This window comes from Bufo gargarizans, chromosome 4, assembly GCF_014858855.1.
Source record: "Bufo gargarizans isolate SCDJY-AF-19 chromosome 4, ASM1485885v1, whole genome shotgun sequence".
Taxonomy (NCBI): domain Eukaryota; kingdom Metazoa; phylum Chordata; class Amphibia; order Anura; family Bufonidae; genus Bufo; species Bufo gargarizans.
In genome coordinates, this window is record NC_058083.1 from 293,928,540 (window position 1) to 293,942,919 (window position 14,380).

Consider the following 14,380-nt stretch of genomic DNA (forward strand, 5'->3'; position numbering starts at 1 on the left):
TAAGAGCAATGGTGACGCCTTCATTGCACCAAAGGTCTAAACTGTGTCTTCTTTGTCCATATTGTATACGAGACATTATTGCTGCTATATATACACAGTTACATATTTACATAGGTTCAAAAAAGACAAAGGTCCATCAAGTTCAACATTTCTCAGATGAATTATCCACATTTCTAGAGTAATTATATCCCTCTATCACATCTGCTATTAAATAAGCAACTATCCATATTGAAATGCTTGGTAAAATGGGATAGAACAGCAGTTAGCACCGGCCTTGAGAAAGCGTCAGAGGACGTGAAACAGCCGTAGGCCAGTGCTAACTGCTTTCCTATCCTATGTTACCGTACACTTCTATCTACAATTAACTGGATTTATACTGCAAGGTGAGTGCTGTGAATTATCTTCTTTTTTTATTCAGACTTTGTGTTGTTACCACTGAGCACTATCTATTAATCACCTAAAGAGCCCTCTCTACTCCATAGACTGACCATTAGTAGTGCCAACAATTTATTATTTTGTGGACATATTTAAATGCTGTCATAGTATCTGCCATCACTACCTCTTGTGGTAGGGCACTCCATACTGTGCCTAATCTAACGGTAAAGATGAAAATTACTGTTACTTATATTGGATTTTCCATATAGCCTCCCCAACGGCACCAACAGGATGATATCCCGCCTCCCAGGGACAGGAAACAACATGGAGACCAATAATTTAAAAGCCCCCTCCCCTTCACTTCCTCCAGTTAGTAGCCTAGGACACGGAATTGATTCAAAAACAAAACATTATATGGAAAAATAACATATTAATAAATAAACATATGTTCATCCAACAACATAGAATGGTAGTAGAAATAAATCAAAAAAGGGAGGGAACTAGTGGTGCCATTGTGGAGGCTATATGGAAAATCCAATTACCGGTAAGAGTAATCTTCATCTTTTCCATACGCCTTGCCAACGGCACCAGCAGGAGGATTAACAGAGAAATAACATCCTCGAGGGTGGGACAACTGCTGAAAGGACCTTTCGTCCAAAAGATAAGTCCCTGTTAGAAGTTATATCCAACTTATAGTGTCTGAAAAAGGTAGATGGTTTTGCCCATGTAGCAGCTTTGTAAATCTGTTTGAGGGACGCCGAGGCACCTTCCCAGGAAGTCGACACAGCACTTGTAGAATGAGCTTTCAAACCTTCCAGAATACTGACCCCTTTCTGAGTATACATCAAGGCAATAGTTATTTTTATCTAATGAGCACTTCGTACAGTATTAGAATGTACTGGCTCCTATGAGCCAAAATTATTACTTCGCCAAGTCTCGTGAGACTTCTGGCAATAACTTCAGAAATAAATTTCTACTGCTAAAAACTTTTTACCGAACTTGGTTTCGGTTCCAAGTGGTACCTTGGAACCGAACCCGATTTCGGTAAAAGCTGTTGTAGGTCTCCATCCGTCCAGGGGACAGGAAACAACTGGAGGAGGTGAAGTGGAGGGGGATTTTAAATTATTGGTCTCCATGTTGTTCCCTGTCCCTGGGAGGTGGGATATCCTCCTGCTGGTGCAGTTGGGGAGGCATACGGAAAAGAATCCTTACTGTATTGATGTCTAAATTGGCCCTCATTTTGAATGTATACCATTTACAATTAGTTTTCTGTCCTGTAACCAATCCTTCACCCATATGCATATATACTCCTCTAGTTCCTGCATTTGTAACTTCAGCACAAGGCTCTTGTGTGGTACAGGATCAAATGCTTTGGCAAAATCTAAGTATATTTGATCAGCTACATGACCAACATCTACATTTGCATTTAGCTCCTCATAGAAACTAAACATGTTGCTCAGGCAGTACTTGTTTTGCATGAGTCCATGCTGGCTGTTAATTATTAGTTTTTTCACTGCTATATACTTTTGCAGCAGATTTCTTAGAATAGCTTTAGTTACATGGTTCTATCTTTTTATCTTTCTAAAATACGGGTAAAATACCTGCTGTCCTCCAATCCTATAGCTCTGATCAGATTCATGTTACAAGACGAAGGACAATGTTCTATCAGTTAAAGGAGTTTTCCGAGATTTTGATACTGATGACTAGGGACGAGTGAATCGACTTTGGATGCTTCATACGAAGTTGAATTGCATAAAACCTTGTTAGCATACTGTACGGAGCAAGCGTACAAAATAAAGCATTAGAAAGTTTTTGCTCTCATGAGTCGAAGTTATTACTTTAAGAAGTCTTGTGAGACTTCGGGTAATAACTTCGTAAATTAATTTCTACTGTTAAAAACCTTTTACCGAACTTGCGTTCGGTTCCAAGGTACCACCTGCCTCCGAACTCAGGTTTTTTACAGTAGAAATGAATTTACAATGTTATTACCCAAAGTCTTGTGAGACTTCGCAAAGTAATAACTTTCGCTCATCAGAGCCAATACATTCTAATACTGTACGGATTCTAACAAAGTTTTGTGCGAATCAACTTTAGATGAAGCATCCAAAGTCGATTCGCTCATCCCTACTGATGATAGGTCATCAGTATCTGATCGGTGGGGTCTGACACCCGGGACCCCTACTGAGCAGCTGTTTGAGAAGGCACCAGCACTCCTGTGGGCACCCTGGCTGTCTCCTTGCTCACCAAGCACAGTGCCATATATTGTATAGTGTGCTTGGTAAGCTGCGAGAAGGCATCCACAGATGCCCCAATAACATAAACTTCAATCAGCCACCTGTATATATATACCCCAATGATGTAGCGATCCACACTGCATTATATAGATGAGGGACATAGATGCCAAACTACCCAAATAATTATTCTGTATAATTCAGCAATGTCAGACCCACAAGTGCGATCAGGTCACGCTATATTTATTTCACAATATCCCCAATCAGGAGACACTATATATATTCATTTGTGTATAACCTAACATATGCCATACAAAATACGTGCGAGCATAATCATCTGCTCCGCCGTCCCAGCAAGACAGAATTGCCATACACCCCCTTAGACAATCATGGATGGGGAAAAAAAGGCCACTGTATGTAAAAACAATATACAAAATTGTACACCCACAAAGACATTGCACAACAACATTTCAATCAATGGTGGAGACATTGAACTCAATGTTTAATCCATATGGCTGAAGTGACTTCAAAGTATGTATCCATTTGAGTTCTTTTCTCCTCAGAATCTTATTAGTCACCCCCCTAATTGATGCTATGATCTACATAATTGAATACATATATGCATATATTATTCAGCAGTGTTGGACGTCATGTGGCGATCGGTTGGGCTTGCAGTGTGATTGGATGACATTCAGGTGAGACATGAATGCATATTAGGCTAAAGAGGGTTTTGAAAAAGGTGTATATTCATTGGTCGGCTCGTACCAGTACCTTGTAATTGGATAATCTGTATGGGGATGGCGCACTTATTTTTAACATAAATATGTGGAAGTAAAACAATGTAAACAGGCTTGACAAAGGCTGTTTATCAGCCGAAACGTTGCTGCTATGTGCATCATTGCTTTGAAGTCTCAATAAAGTCGATGATGTGAGATGCTGCCGATACCGCTTGTATTCATCTATATTGTCCCGGCCGTTGGATCCAGGGCCATTGGTGAGGCTGTTGCATCTATAAGAATACATCAGAAAGGACCGAGTGGTGCTGCTTCTACATTTGTTTATTGCTATCCTGAGGATAGTCATCATTATTTAAATCTTGGAAAACCCCTTTTCATAGAATAATCACCAACAAGAGTTTAGAGGAACACTCGTTAGCGATTATCTGCTGGTGTAAAGGTGCCAACGCGTTGATCGTTTATTGGGTAATATGCTCATTTGTGCGGACACCTAAATTATCGTTTGTCAGCAGCAGATTGTGCCATTTAAAGGGGTTCTACAGTGTGTTTTAACTGATGATCTATCCTCTGGGTGTCAGCCCCCCCACTGATCAGCTGTTTGAGAAGGCAGCACCACGGCCTTCTCACTGTCTACCGCTGGCCCAGTGACGTCACGACTAGTATCAACTGGCCTGGGCGCAGCTAAGCTCCATTCCGGAGGATAGATCATCAGTTAAAACAAACTGTAGAACCCCTTTAAACACTTCTGCCGTTAAACAATCTTCTGCCGTTAAACAATGATTCTGAATGGGGATGAGTGATTGCATTAGCGATTGCTCCTTCCCATACTGTGGAGGAGATCACTGCATGTAAATGCAACACTCTCCACACGCTTTGTCGATATACAATTTGCTCAGACGTAGCTGATGCCGGGAGTCGGAGCCCCACTGATCCAGATAGTACTAGTACTACTTTTGCTTGAGAAAGACTGTTGGAAGTTGAAATGTTCCATGTCTTGGTGAATAAATCTAAACTATTGTTGAAGGAAGACACAAAGTGCTGCAGTGTTCCTTTTTACGTTGTTCACAAGGGGCTCGCAGTCTAGGGCCTAACACTGCCGGCACTGCCATAACTGGCAGTGCTTCTACATCTGTCGATATTGGCTATCCTGTGTAAGAAGGTACCTGGAATCATCGTGGATGGAAGGGATGTGTCACTGAGGTTCCTGGCCTCAGTGAAGTAAGAGCCGGTATTTTATGTGTCAGCAGCAGCTATTGCTAATTGACACAGTGAGATTTAGCATTGCTGTCACAGCTGATCCAGGATGGCTCTTACTGGGAGTAGTCAAAGTGCTGGGTGGGTGACTCCCCATGTTCCAGGCCAGGTTTTGGCAGGCATAAAAACCAGCCAGCACTACCAGGTGTGGTGGATTTACCTCCCTCTAACAGTGGAGCTGAGGAGTCTGTGTGCTGTGAACTGAGGGCTGTGTTGGAATTTGAGGTTTGAGCTGGGCTGGGGGACTCAGGCCCCTCTAAAGGCGAAACAGGCCATCTATGGACTTGATTAGGCTGAACTGCTAATAGGGTGTGAATTAACACCCAGGAGAAAAGGTGACTTTTATTGTTTATGGACTTTTCTTGTGTCTGAACAAACACCAAGCTACCTGCGTTTTGTGATACACCTTATCTGCATTTTGTTATACACCAATGTGTGAATAAACACCGCTGTTTGATTAAAAAACTGTGTACTTTGCCTCTATACTGCATCCGCTAGTCCTAACTACGAAAGCGAATCCCCACACCTGAGACTAGGTCATCAATATTTTACTCCTGGAAAAACTAGTCTAGAAAAAAAAGAAAAATCAGATCCTACACTATAAGAATCCCAGAAGCTCAGAGAAGACAAAAACTTGGCCTAAGGCCTCTTACACACGACCGTATTTCCTCCATGACATACGATCCGTGAGCGGGCCATATGTTCCGGAGCAGCATTGATCGTTTGCACGGTAGGACACAGCATCATAGATTTCAATGATGCTGTGCACATCAGGACAATAGTCTATGTCACGGAGGGCATACGGTGGTGTGCAAGATGCCTAAAAAAAAGGCAGGAATGGCAATTTTAGTGATAAAGGTTGAGTAATGGCTTACCCTAATACATTTGGAAGCTCTGCATACTGTGGAATTTAAATATGAAGGTATAAAATATGGCTATGTGAAAAGTAGCAAAAAATTTATAAAAATCACAGAATAGAGTGGCCTTACTGGGAGGAAATGCTCAAACCCCAAATACTGTAGCGTATTTATAACCGGGGGAGCAGATCCTCCACATGTGATCCGTTGCTAACGGCAATCCCCAGTAAAAATGCATACAATGGACCACATGTACCACAAAAACATCCTACACAAGATGGAATAATGTGTTGATGAAAATATAAGAGTAAATAGATCACTGCAAATGGTGCACAACACTAATATGCAACTGACAATACGAGGCTAAACCCTCACACTGATGTTAAAAAAAAAATGATTTTAGACAATATATTCCTGTCATCGGACAGTGTTTACACACTATAGATAGGTGAGAGGTAGGTCCCGCGTTACACTGAGATACCTTGGCAGGGCGCGCGGGCTCCGATATGTTCCTGACAAAAATATATGGGCTAAAATCTCATTTTTTAACATCAGTGTGAGGGTTTAGCCTTGTCTTGTCAGTTGCATATTAGTGTGGTGCACCATTTGCAGTGATCTATGTGAAAACATGCAGTAACTAACATTGCATCTGCATGCAGAATTTTGCAAGCACAGGACTAAATTAGTTCATGTGAACGAGGCCTGAGAGTGGAAAAGCAGATGGAGTATACAGCATGTTAATGGAGCCCGCCGTCATATTTCACTTACCTTTAAAGCACTCACATTTTAAGTACTTGATAACTATTATTAGAGCATATTTTACAGCTCTCAGAAATATGTTGTAATGTTTAATATGCAAAATAATTAACAGTCCTGAGGCAGTAGGCAAACCTACTGACAAGCGTATGTATTTATAGCAGCGCTCGGTTTGGCAATGTGGTTTTAATGAACTTGCACAATAGAATTTTCCAATACCACAGTTACTTTCATTGTTCATGGCAGAACACTAGCACAAAGCTGATAAAGATAGTACACTGGTGATAGGGTATTTTGATAAGCCCTTCTTCATTCTGCTGCCTGCTATATGAATGGAGTGACATTCATCACTGCTACAGCATTAGGTTGGTAGACAAAGGAGCAGGACATCTAACTTTTTCTGCCACACCATCTGCTAGGAGGGGAACAGCAAACTGATTGGAACTGTAGGGAACAATGCCATCTGCTTCTGTCAACAAAGGGCCACGTGTATCTGCACTGGGGATTGCCATGTCTGCTAAGCTTAAATCTTACAAACACAACTCATTACAGACTAATAGTATTGGATCATTTAATATAGGAGGCTATTAAATAGCAACTGTATTCGATGAATGTAATGCGTGTATACACGTGAAGAACACGCTATCCAGAAATTATGTAATTTATTAAGCAGCATAAAGTATTATCTAAGAAACATTTTATTGCCACTGTTCTCTAAGCAGCTATTAGCATTTCATATTAGGGCAAAGCCAGTTTTTTCTTTAAGGAGCATCTGGCCGTATGATCAACCCTATCAAACCAGGCATACTGTTTGTTAGAGGTCATCATGCTGAGTGAAATGACCCGTCTGCAGCTGTTTGATGTAGAAAAACTGAAATCTACGCCAGGCAGGGGCAGTTCAGGTGCACGGACTGCAGGATGCTGCGCTTCATTTATGGCCGCACCGCCAGTCTATGATAAGTCTGGCCCATAGTTTGGATCTCAGCATCAGTAAAAGGTGACCGAGTTGTACTGCACACATCCTAACTGAACATCATGTAGTAGAGCATAACACGGCACTCAACCGGGAATAAAAATCTTCTTGCTTTATTGCTTTCTGCGGGTTGCATAAACATGGACATGAACATCTAGGCGACGGCCATTTCGTGCATACCTGCACTTTGTCTGGCCAACTAAACATTCACCGGCACATGTGTGGGATTGTAAGACCAGGTGGGAAGACAGAGAGGATGCCTGGCCCTGTCAATGTGGGAATGGAGGTGGTGAAGCATTGCTTCAAGGGTCTAGGCTCCCCCTTTGGTATACTGAACACCTCATTGGCATATGAAATAAACTGCAGATTTCTCCGATGGGTGGGTTCACTCAGCATGGTCAATCCTAACAGGTAGTATGACTGGTTTAATAGGGTTGATCATGCTGACAGATGCTCATTACAGACAAGAAATGTTTTGTCCTCCTGGGATTCCAAGTCCAACTATTTTTCGTTACATATACACTGGTATTTGATTTATACAAATTGTATTATGAGCAAAATGCATAAAAAGCAAATCGGACATTTTTGTTTGTTGTTTACACTATTCACTTATTAGGATATGTAAACTTATGGGATATTGCCAAATATGTTTAAGTGGTGTCTACAGATTTTTTTTTTTTTTTTTTACTGTAATAGAACTGCCATATTTCTGTACAATGTGTCTGTACCTAACAATTTGCACAGGCATCTGTTAAAGAGCCTCTGTTAGCATGAGCAACCCTATTAAACCAGGCATCCTGTCTGGTAGGTGCCACATCAGTGTCACGGATGTACCGAGACATACAGACGTCCCAGCGACAGTGAGTGGCAGATCTGTGAGACTGGCAACACGTGGTTTGATCTGACAGGTTTTCCTTGTGGATCAATAGGTGTCTGTGTTGGTCCTGGGAATGGCCACACCCCTTTCCTCAGGTGTTGCTTATGTGGTCATTTAACCTTCCTTGTTTATAGTTGCTTCTCCCACTATGCTGTGTAGTTTATTGCTTCTGTGCCTGTGGATTGTTTGTGGTTGGATCTCGGCTGAGTTCCTGGTGCTTCCATAGCCTTTTTGAAGTTAAGTCTTTCTTTTCCCTTTTGTATTTTGTTTGGGTTCTGTGTGTTGCATTTCTGTCACGGTCGTGTCATGGTCTCGTGGTAGTGGACCTTGACACTTTTGCCGTGCATGCTTGTTGCTGGTGGCAACATGTAGTTTGTAGCATGTTTTGACACATTCCCTTTAAGTCTGGTTCCATTCCCATTTCTGGTGTGTATGGCGTTAAGGTGTGAGCAAGGTGGAGCTGGGTGTGGCCTCTTGGCTCTTATAGTACTGGTGTTTGGAGTCTGAGGTCAGAGTTGACTTCAGCTTCTGGTGGAGCTGTAGTTATGCTGCTATCCTGGACATTTTCTTCTGTCCAGCTTGAGGGCCACCTTTTTGAACAGTTTGTCTTCCCATTCTATCCTTCTTGTTCCCCTACCTTTCCTGTGTGGTTGTTTGGTGTGGGTTTATGTTCAGGGTGTGGTGTCTCATCTTGTTGTTGTTGAATGTCTGGTCAGTTGGTGTTTTATGTCCGGCATGTATACAAGGCGTTACCCTGGGTGTTGTGCCTCCGGTGAGGTGGCTTCAGTGTTTCTCGGAGGGGAACAGTGTTGACCACCTGCCAGCGGAAGTGGGCTCCATGGTTTCCCAGAGGGGTGAATCACAAGTCTAGGCAGTGAGCGTTTTTCTTCCCGTTGCTGCGGCAGGTAATTGTTATGTGTCCCAGAGCTTGTTATCCAGGTGGGATTCCTGTCTCTGGGTTCTTACATGCTGACCCTCTTGGTTTATCACTGTCTTTTCTGTTTATGTGTTTCAATGGGAATTCCTACAGTTGTGGTGATGTTCTAGAGGTCATAAGGACCTGCTCTAGAACATGACTGTAGTGTTGTTGTTTTCCCTGTTGCTACTGGTTGCTAGGCATGTGGGAGACTCTGGTTCATCCATGTCGTGGATGAACGGGTTGTCTCCTAGCCCTGACATTATTTCCAGAGATCTCCAGGGTTAGTAGGGTCCGAGGATACGGAGTATGAGCCCCCCTACCATCGAGGCCAGCTCATAAAGTTAGGTCAGGGGTAGGATGAGTGTCGCGTTAGGAGGTGACCTGCTCCCCTTATCCTGGTATTTAGGCGTAGTGGCATATCCCACCATTCATCCTTGTACAGTGGAGGGTTCCCCCACTCCCCATCGTGACATTATGTTCAACAAGGTGAAGGTGGCCCTCAAGCTGGACAGAAGGAAAGGTCCAGCATGGCAGCATAACACCAGCTCCACCAGAAGCTGAAGTCAACTCTGACCTCAGGCTCCAAACACCAGTACTATAAGAGCCGAGGCCACACCCAGCTCCACCTTGCTTACACCTTAACCCCATACACACCAGAAATGGGAAGGGAGCCAGACTTAAAGGGAAAGTGTCAAAACATGCTACACGTTGCCACCAGCAACAAGCATGCACGGCAAAAGTGTCACGGTCCACTACCACCAGACCATGACAAAGCCGTGACAATTACCCTATTGTTTGTATTAGGCCTGAAGTAGACTCCTGTTCGTCCTTCCTTTTGGACGAACAGGTAGTCTCATCCCTGCCATTAGTACCAGAGTCCTATAGGGCTAGATAGGACTCTAGGTATTCCTGCATTTGAACTCACCTACCTTTGGGGTCTGTTCATACTGGTAGTAGGTCAGGATTTTGGTTAGGGTTTTCACTAGGAGGTGTCCATCTTCCTTCCCTAGTTCTCAGGCCCGATTCCCTGTTTCCCCCTTCCCTCCTATGCTCGGTTTGGTGTTTCCCTCCCACATCAAAGCGTGACAATAAGCTAGGGAACAAATGCAGAGTAATATACCAAGCAGGGTCAAACCAGGAGGTAACGTCAGAACTAGAATCAGCAGTCAGAGGTGAAGTCACTAACAGACAGAATATCAGTAAAGGAGTCCACATGAAAAACAAACTAAGCGTGTGAGTCAAGAAGACCAAATCATAGGCAATTGTGGACAATGAAAAAGTACATGACTGTACCCCTTTTCTATGAGGGGCCCCTGGACCCTTAACCACTTATCAGCATGTATTAACTTGGCTGATAATCATGACCTCTGTTCTGGACCATAACCTTTCCAATGAAATAGATATTAAACTGCACCTTATAGAATCTATAGAATTGAGACCTCATACTTCTGCTTACCCTGTACCTCAACAGGCACAGGAAGTCTCTGAAAAGGAATAAGAGAAGTGACATATTTCTTGAGTGAGGACCCATGGAAGACATGAATTTTAAATTAATATGGCAAACTAAGATGATAGGACACTGGATTTATGACTTCATAAAAATCATACGGTCAAATAAATCAAGGAGTTTGTCCAAAGTTACTTAGAGTCGCAGATTCTTTGTAGAGAGTCATATCTTGTCCCCAAACATAAAGACAGATCCTTGAGGGTGTTTTTTTATTAGACCCCTTCTTTTGTATACAGATTGTGTACAGTTTGTTTACTGTGATATCAACCTCTGGACTATCAAAACTAAAAGACTGGAAGGAACAACAGCACAGATGAAAACAATAATTACAAAAAAGGAGACGTATCAATAGAACTATTAAAACGTTTGTTTATGGGAAGTTCTGATAGGGCAAAATTTTTACTTCTTTCCTCATACATAATGCTCACCATATCTAGTTCAAGAGCTGTATCTCAGTGTAAAGGCAAAGTTTGAGCCAGAGCCAAAGGGTAATTAGACACCCAGATGCTGCAAACAAGTCACCAGATACCTAGTAGAGGACACCGCTGCTGTTACATGCAATGATGTCCCCCACAGCATGGAGAGGAGCTATTGCAGTGCCATTGTTCGTCCCCATGCAGGACAGCAGTGTGCCGGCGGCAGATTGTGATTACACAGCACAATCTGCTGCCGGCAAAACCAGATCTTTCAATATGCTGAACTATCTGCATTGCCCTATTAATAGGAGTTTGCTCATTCATCGAGCAATCGGAGGCAGTATTACACTGCCAGATGAACGCTAACGAGTGTTCATAGGAACACTCAGTGATTATAGGGAAGAAAATCTTTCCATCTAATATACCCTTTAGAGTCACAGATATGAGAAGCATGATTGTGCATGCTGCTTCTGTCCTCACCATGCTTGAAGTCTAGACTAGAGTTGAGCGAACACCTGGATGTTCGGGTTCGAGAAGTTCGGCCGAACATCCCGGAAATGTTCGGGTTCGGGATCCGAACCCGATCCGAACTTCGTCCCGAACCCGAACCCCATTGAAGTCAATGGGGACCCGAACTTTTCGGCACTAAAAAGGCTGTAAAACAGCCCAGGAAAGAGCTAGAGGGCTGCAAAAGGCAGCAACATGTAGGTAAATCCCCTGCAAACAAATGTGGATAGGGAAATGAATTAAAATAAAAATTAAATAAATAAAAATTAACCAAAATCAATTGGAGAGAGGTTCCATAGCAGAGAATCTGGCTTCCCGTCACCCACCACTGGAACAGTCCATTCTCAGATATTTAGGCCCCGGCACCCAGGCAGAGGAGAGAGGTCCCGTAACAGAGAATCTGTCTTCATGTCAGCAGAGAATTAGTCTGCATGTCATAGCAGAGAATGAGGCTTCACGTCAGCCACCACTGCAACAGTCCATTGGCATATATTTAGGCCCAGCACACACACAGGCAGAGGAGAGAGGTCCCGTAACAGAGAATCTGGCTTCATGTCAGCAGAGAATCAGTCTGCATGTCATAGCAGAGAATCAGGCTTCACGTCAGCCACCACTGCAACAGTCCATTGTCATAAATTTAGGCCCAGCACCCAGGCAGAGGAGAGAGGTCCCGTAACAGAGAATCTGGCTTCATGTCAGCAGAGAATCAGTCTTCATATCATAGCAGAGAATCAGGCTTCACGTCACCCACCACTGTAAGAGTCAATTTTCATAAATTTAGGCCCAGAACCCAGGCAGAGGAGAAAGGTCCCGTAACAGACAATCTGGCTTCATGTCAGCAGAGAATCAGTCTTCATATCATAGCAGAGAATCAGGCTTCACGTCACCCACCACTGTAAGAGTCAATTTTCATAAATTTAGGCCCAGAACCCAGGCAGAGGAGAAAGGTCCCGTAACAGACAATCTGGCTTCATGTCAGCAGAGAATCAGTCTTCATATCATAGCAGAGAATCAGGCTTCACGTCACCCACCACTGTAAGAGTCAATTTTCATAAATTTAGGCCCAGAACCCAGGCAGAGGAGAAAGGTCCCGTAACAGACAATCTGGCTTCATGTCAGCAGAGAATCAGTCTTCATATCATAGCAGAGAATCAGGCTTCACGTCACCCACCACTGTAAGAGTCAATTTTCATAAATTTAGGCCCAGAACCCAGGCAGAGGAGAAAGGTCCCGTAACAGACAATCTGGCTTCATGTCAGCAGAGAATCAGTCTTCATATCATAGCAGAGAATCAGGCTTCACGTCACCCACCACTGTAAGAGTCAATTTTCATAAATTTAGGCCCAGAACCCAGGTAGAGGAGAAAGGTCCCGTAACAGACAATCTGGCTTCATGACAGCAGAGAATCAGTCTGCATGTCATAGCAGAGAATCAGGCTTCACGTCAGCCACCACTGCAACAGTCCATTGTCATAAATTTAGGCCCAGCACCCAGGCAGAGGAGAGAGGTCCCGTAACAGAGGAATCTGGCTTCATGTCCGAAGAGAATAAGTCTGCATGTCATAGCAGAGAATGAGGCTTCACGTCAGCCACCACTGCAACAGTCCATTGGCATATATTTAGGCCCAGCACACACACAGGCAGAGGAGAGAGGTCCCGTAACAGACAATCTGGCTTCATGTCAGCAGAGAATTAGTCTGCATGTCATAGCAGAGAATGAGGCTTCACGTCACCCACCACTGCAACAGTCCATTGGCATATATTCAGGCCCAGCACCCAGGCAGAGGAGAGAGGTCCCGTAACAGACGATCTGGCTTCATGTCAGCAGAGAATCAGTCTGCATGTCATAGCAGAGAATCAGGCTTCACGTCAGCCACCACTGCAACAGTCCATTGTCATAATTTAGGCCCAGCACCCAGGCAGAGGAGAGAGGTCCCGTAACAGAGGATCTGGCTTCATGTCAGCAGAGAATCAGTCTGCATGTCATAGCAGAGAATCAGGCTTCACGTCAGCCACCACTGCAACAGTCCATTGTCATAAATTTAGGCCCAGCACCCAGGCAGAGGAGAGAGGTCCCGTAACAGACAATCTGGCTTCATGTCAGCAGAGAATTAGTCTGCATGTCATAGCAGAGAATGAGGCTTCACGTCACCCACCACTGCAACAGTCCATTGGCATATATTCAGGCCCAGCACCCAGGCAGAGGAGAGAGGTCCCGTAACAGAGGATCTGGCTTCATGTCAGCAGAGAATCAGTCTGCATGTCATAGCAGAGAATCAGGCTTCACGTCAGCCACCACTGCAACAGTCCATTGTCATAAATTTAGGCCCAGCACCCAGGCAGAGGAGAGAGGTCCCGTAACAGAGGATCTGGCTTCATGTCAGCAGAGAATCAGTCTGCATGTCATAGCAGAGAATCAGGCTTCACGTCAGCCACCACTGCAACAGTCCATTGTCATAAATTTAGGCCCAGCACCCAGGCAGAGGAGAGAGGTCCCGTAACAGACAATCTGGCTTCATGTCAGCAGAGAATTAGTCTGCATGTCATAGCAGAGAATCAGGCTTCATGTCAGCCACCACTGCAACAGTCCATTGGCATATATTTAGGCCTAGCACACAGGCAGAGGAGAGGTTCATTCAACTTTGGGTAGCATCGCAATATAATGGTAAAATGAAAATAAAAATAGGATTGAATGAGGAAGTGCCCTGGAGTCCAATAATATATGGTTATGGGGAGGTAGTTAATGTCTAATCTGGACAAGGGACGGACAGGTCCTGTGGGATCCATGCCTGGTTCATTTTTATGAACGTCAGCTTGTCCACATTGGCTGTAGACAGGCGGCTGCGTTTGTCTGTAATGACGCCCCCTGCCGTGCTGAATACACGTTCAGACAAAACGCTGGCTGCCGGGCAGGCCAGCACCTCCAAGGCATAAAAGGCTAGCTCTGGCCACGTGGACAATTTAGAGACCCA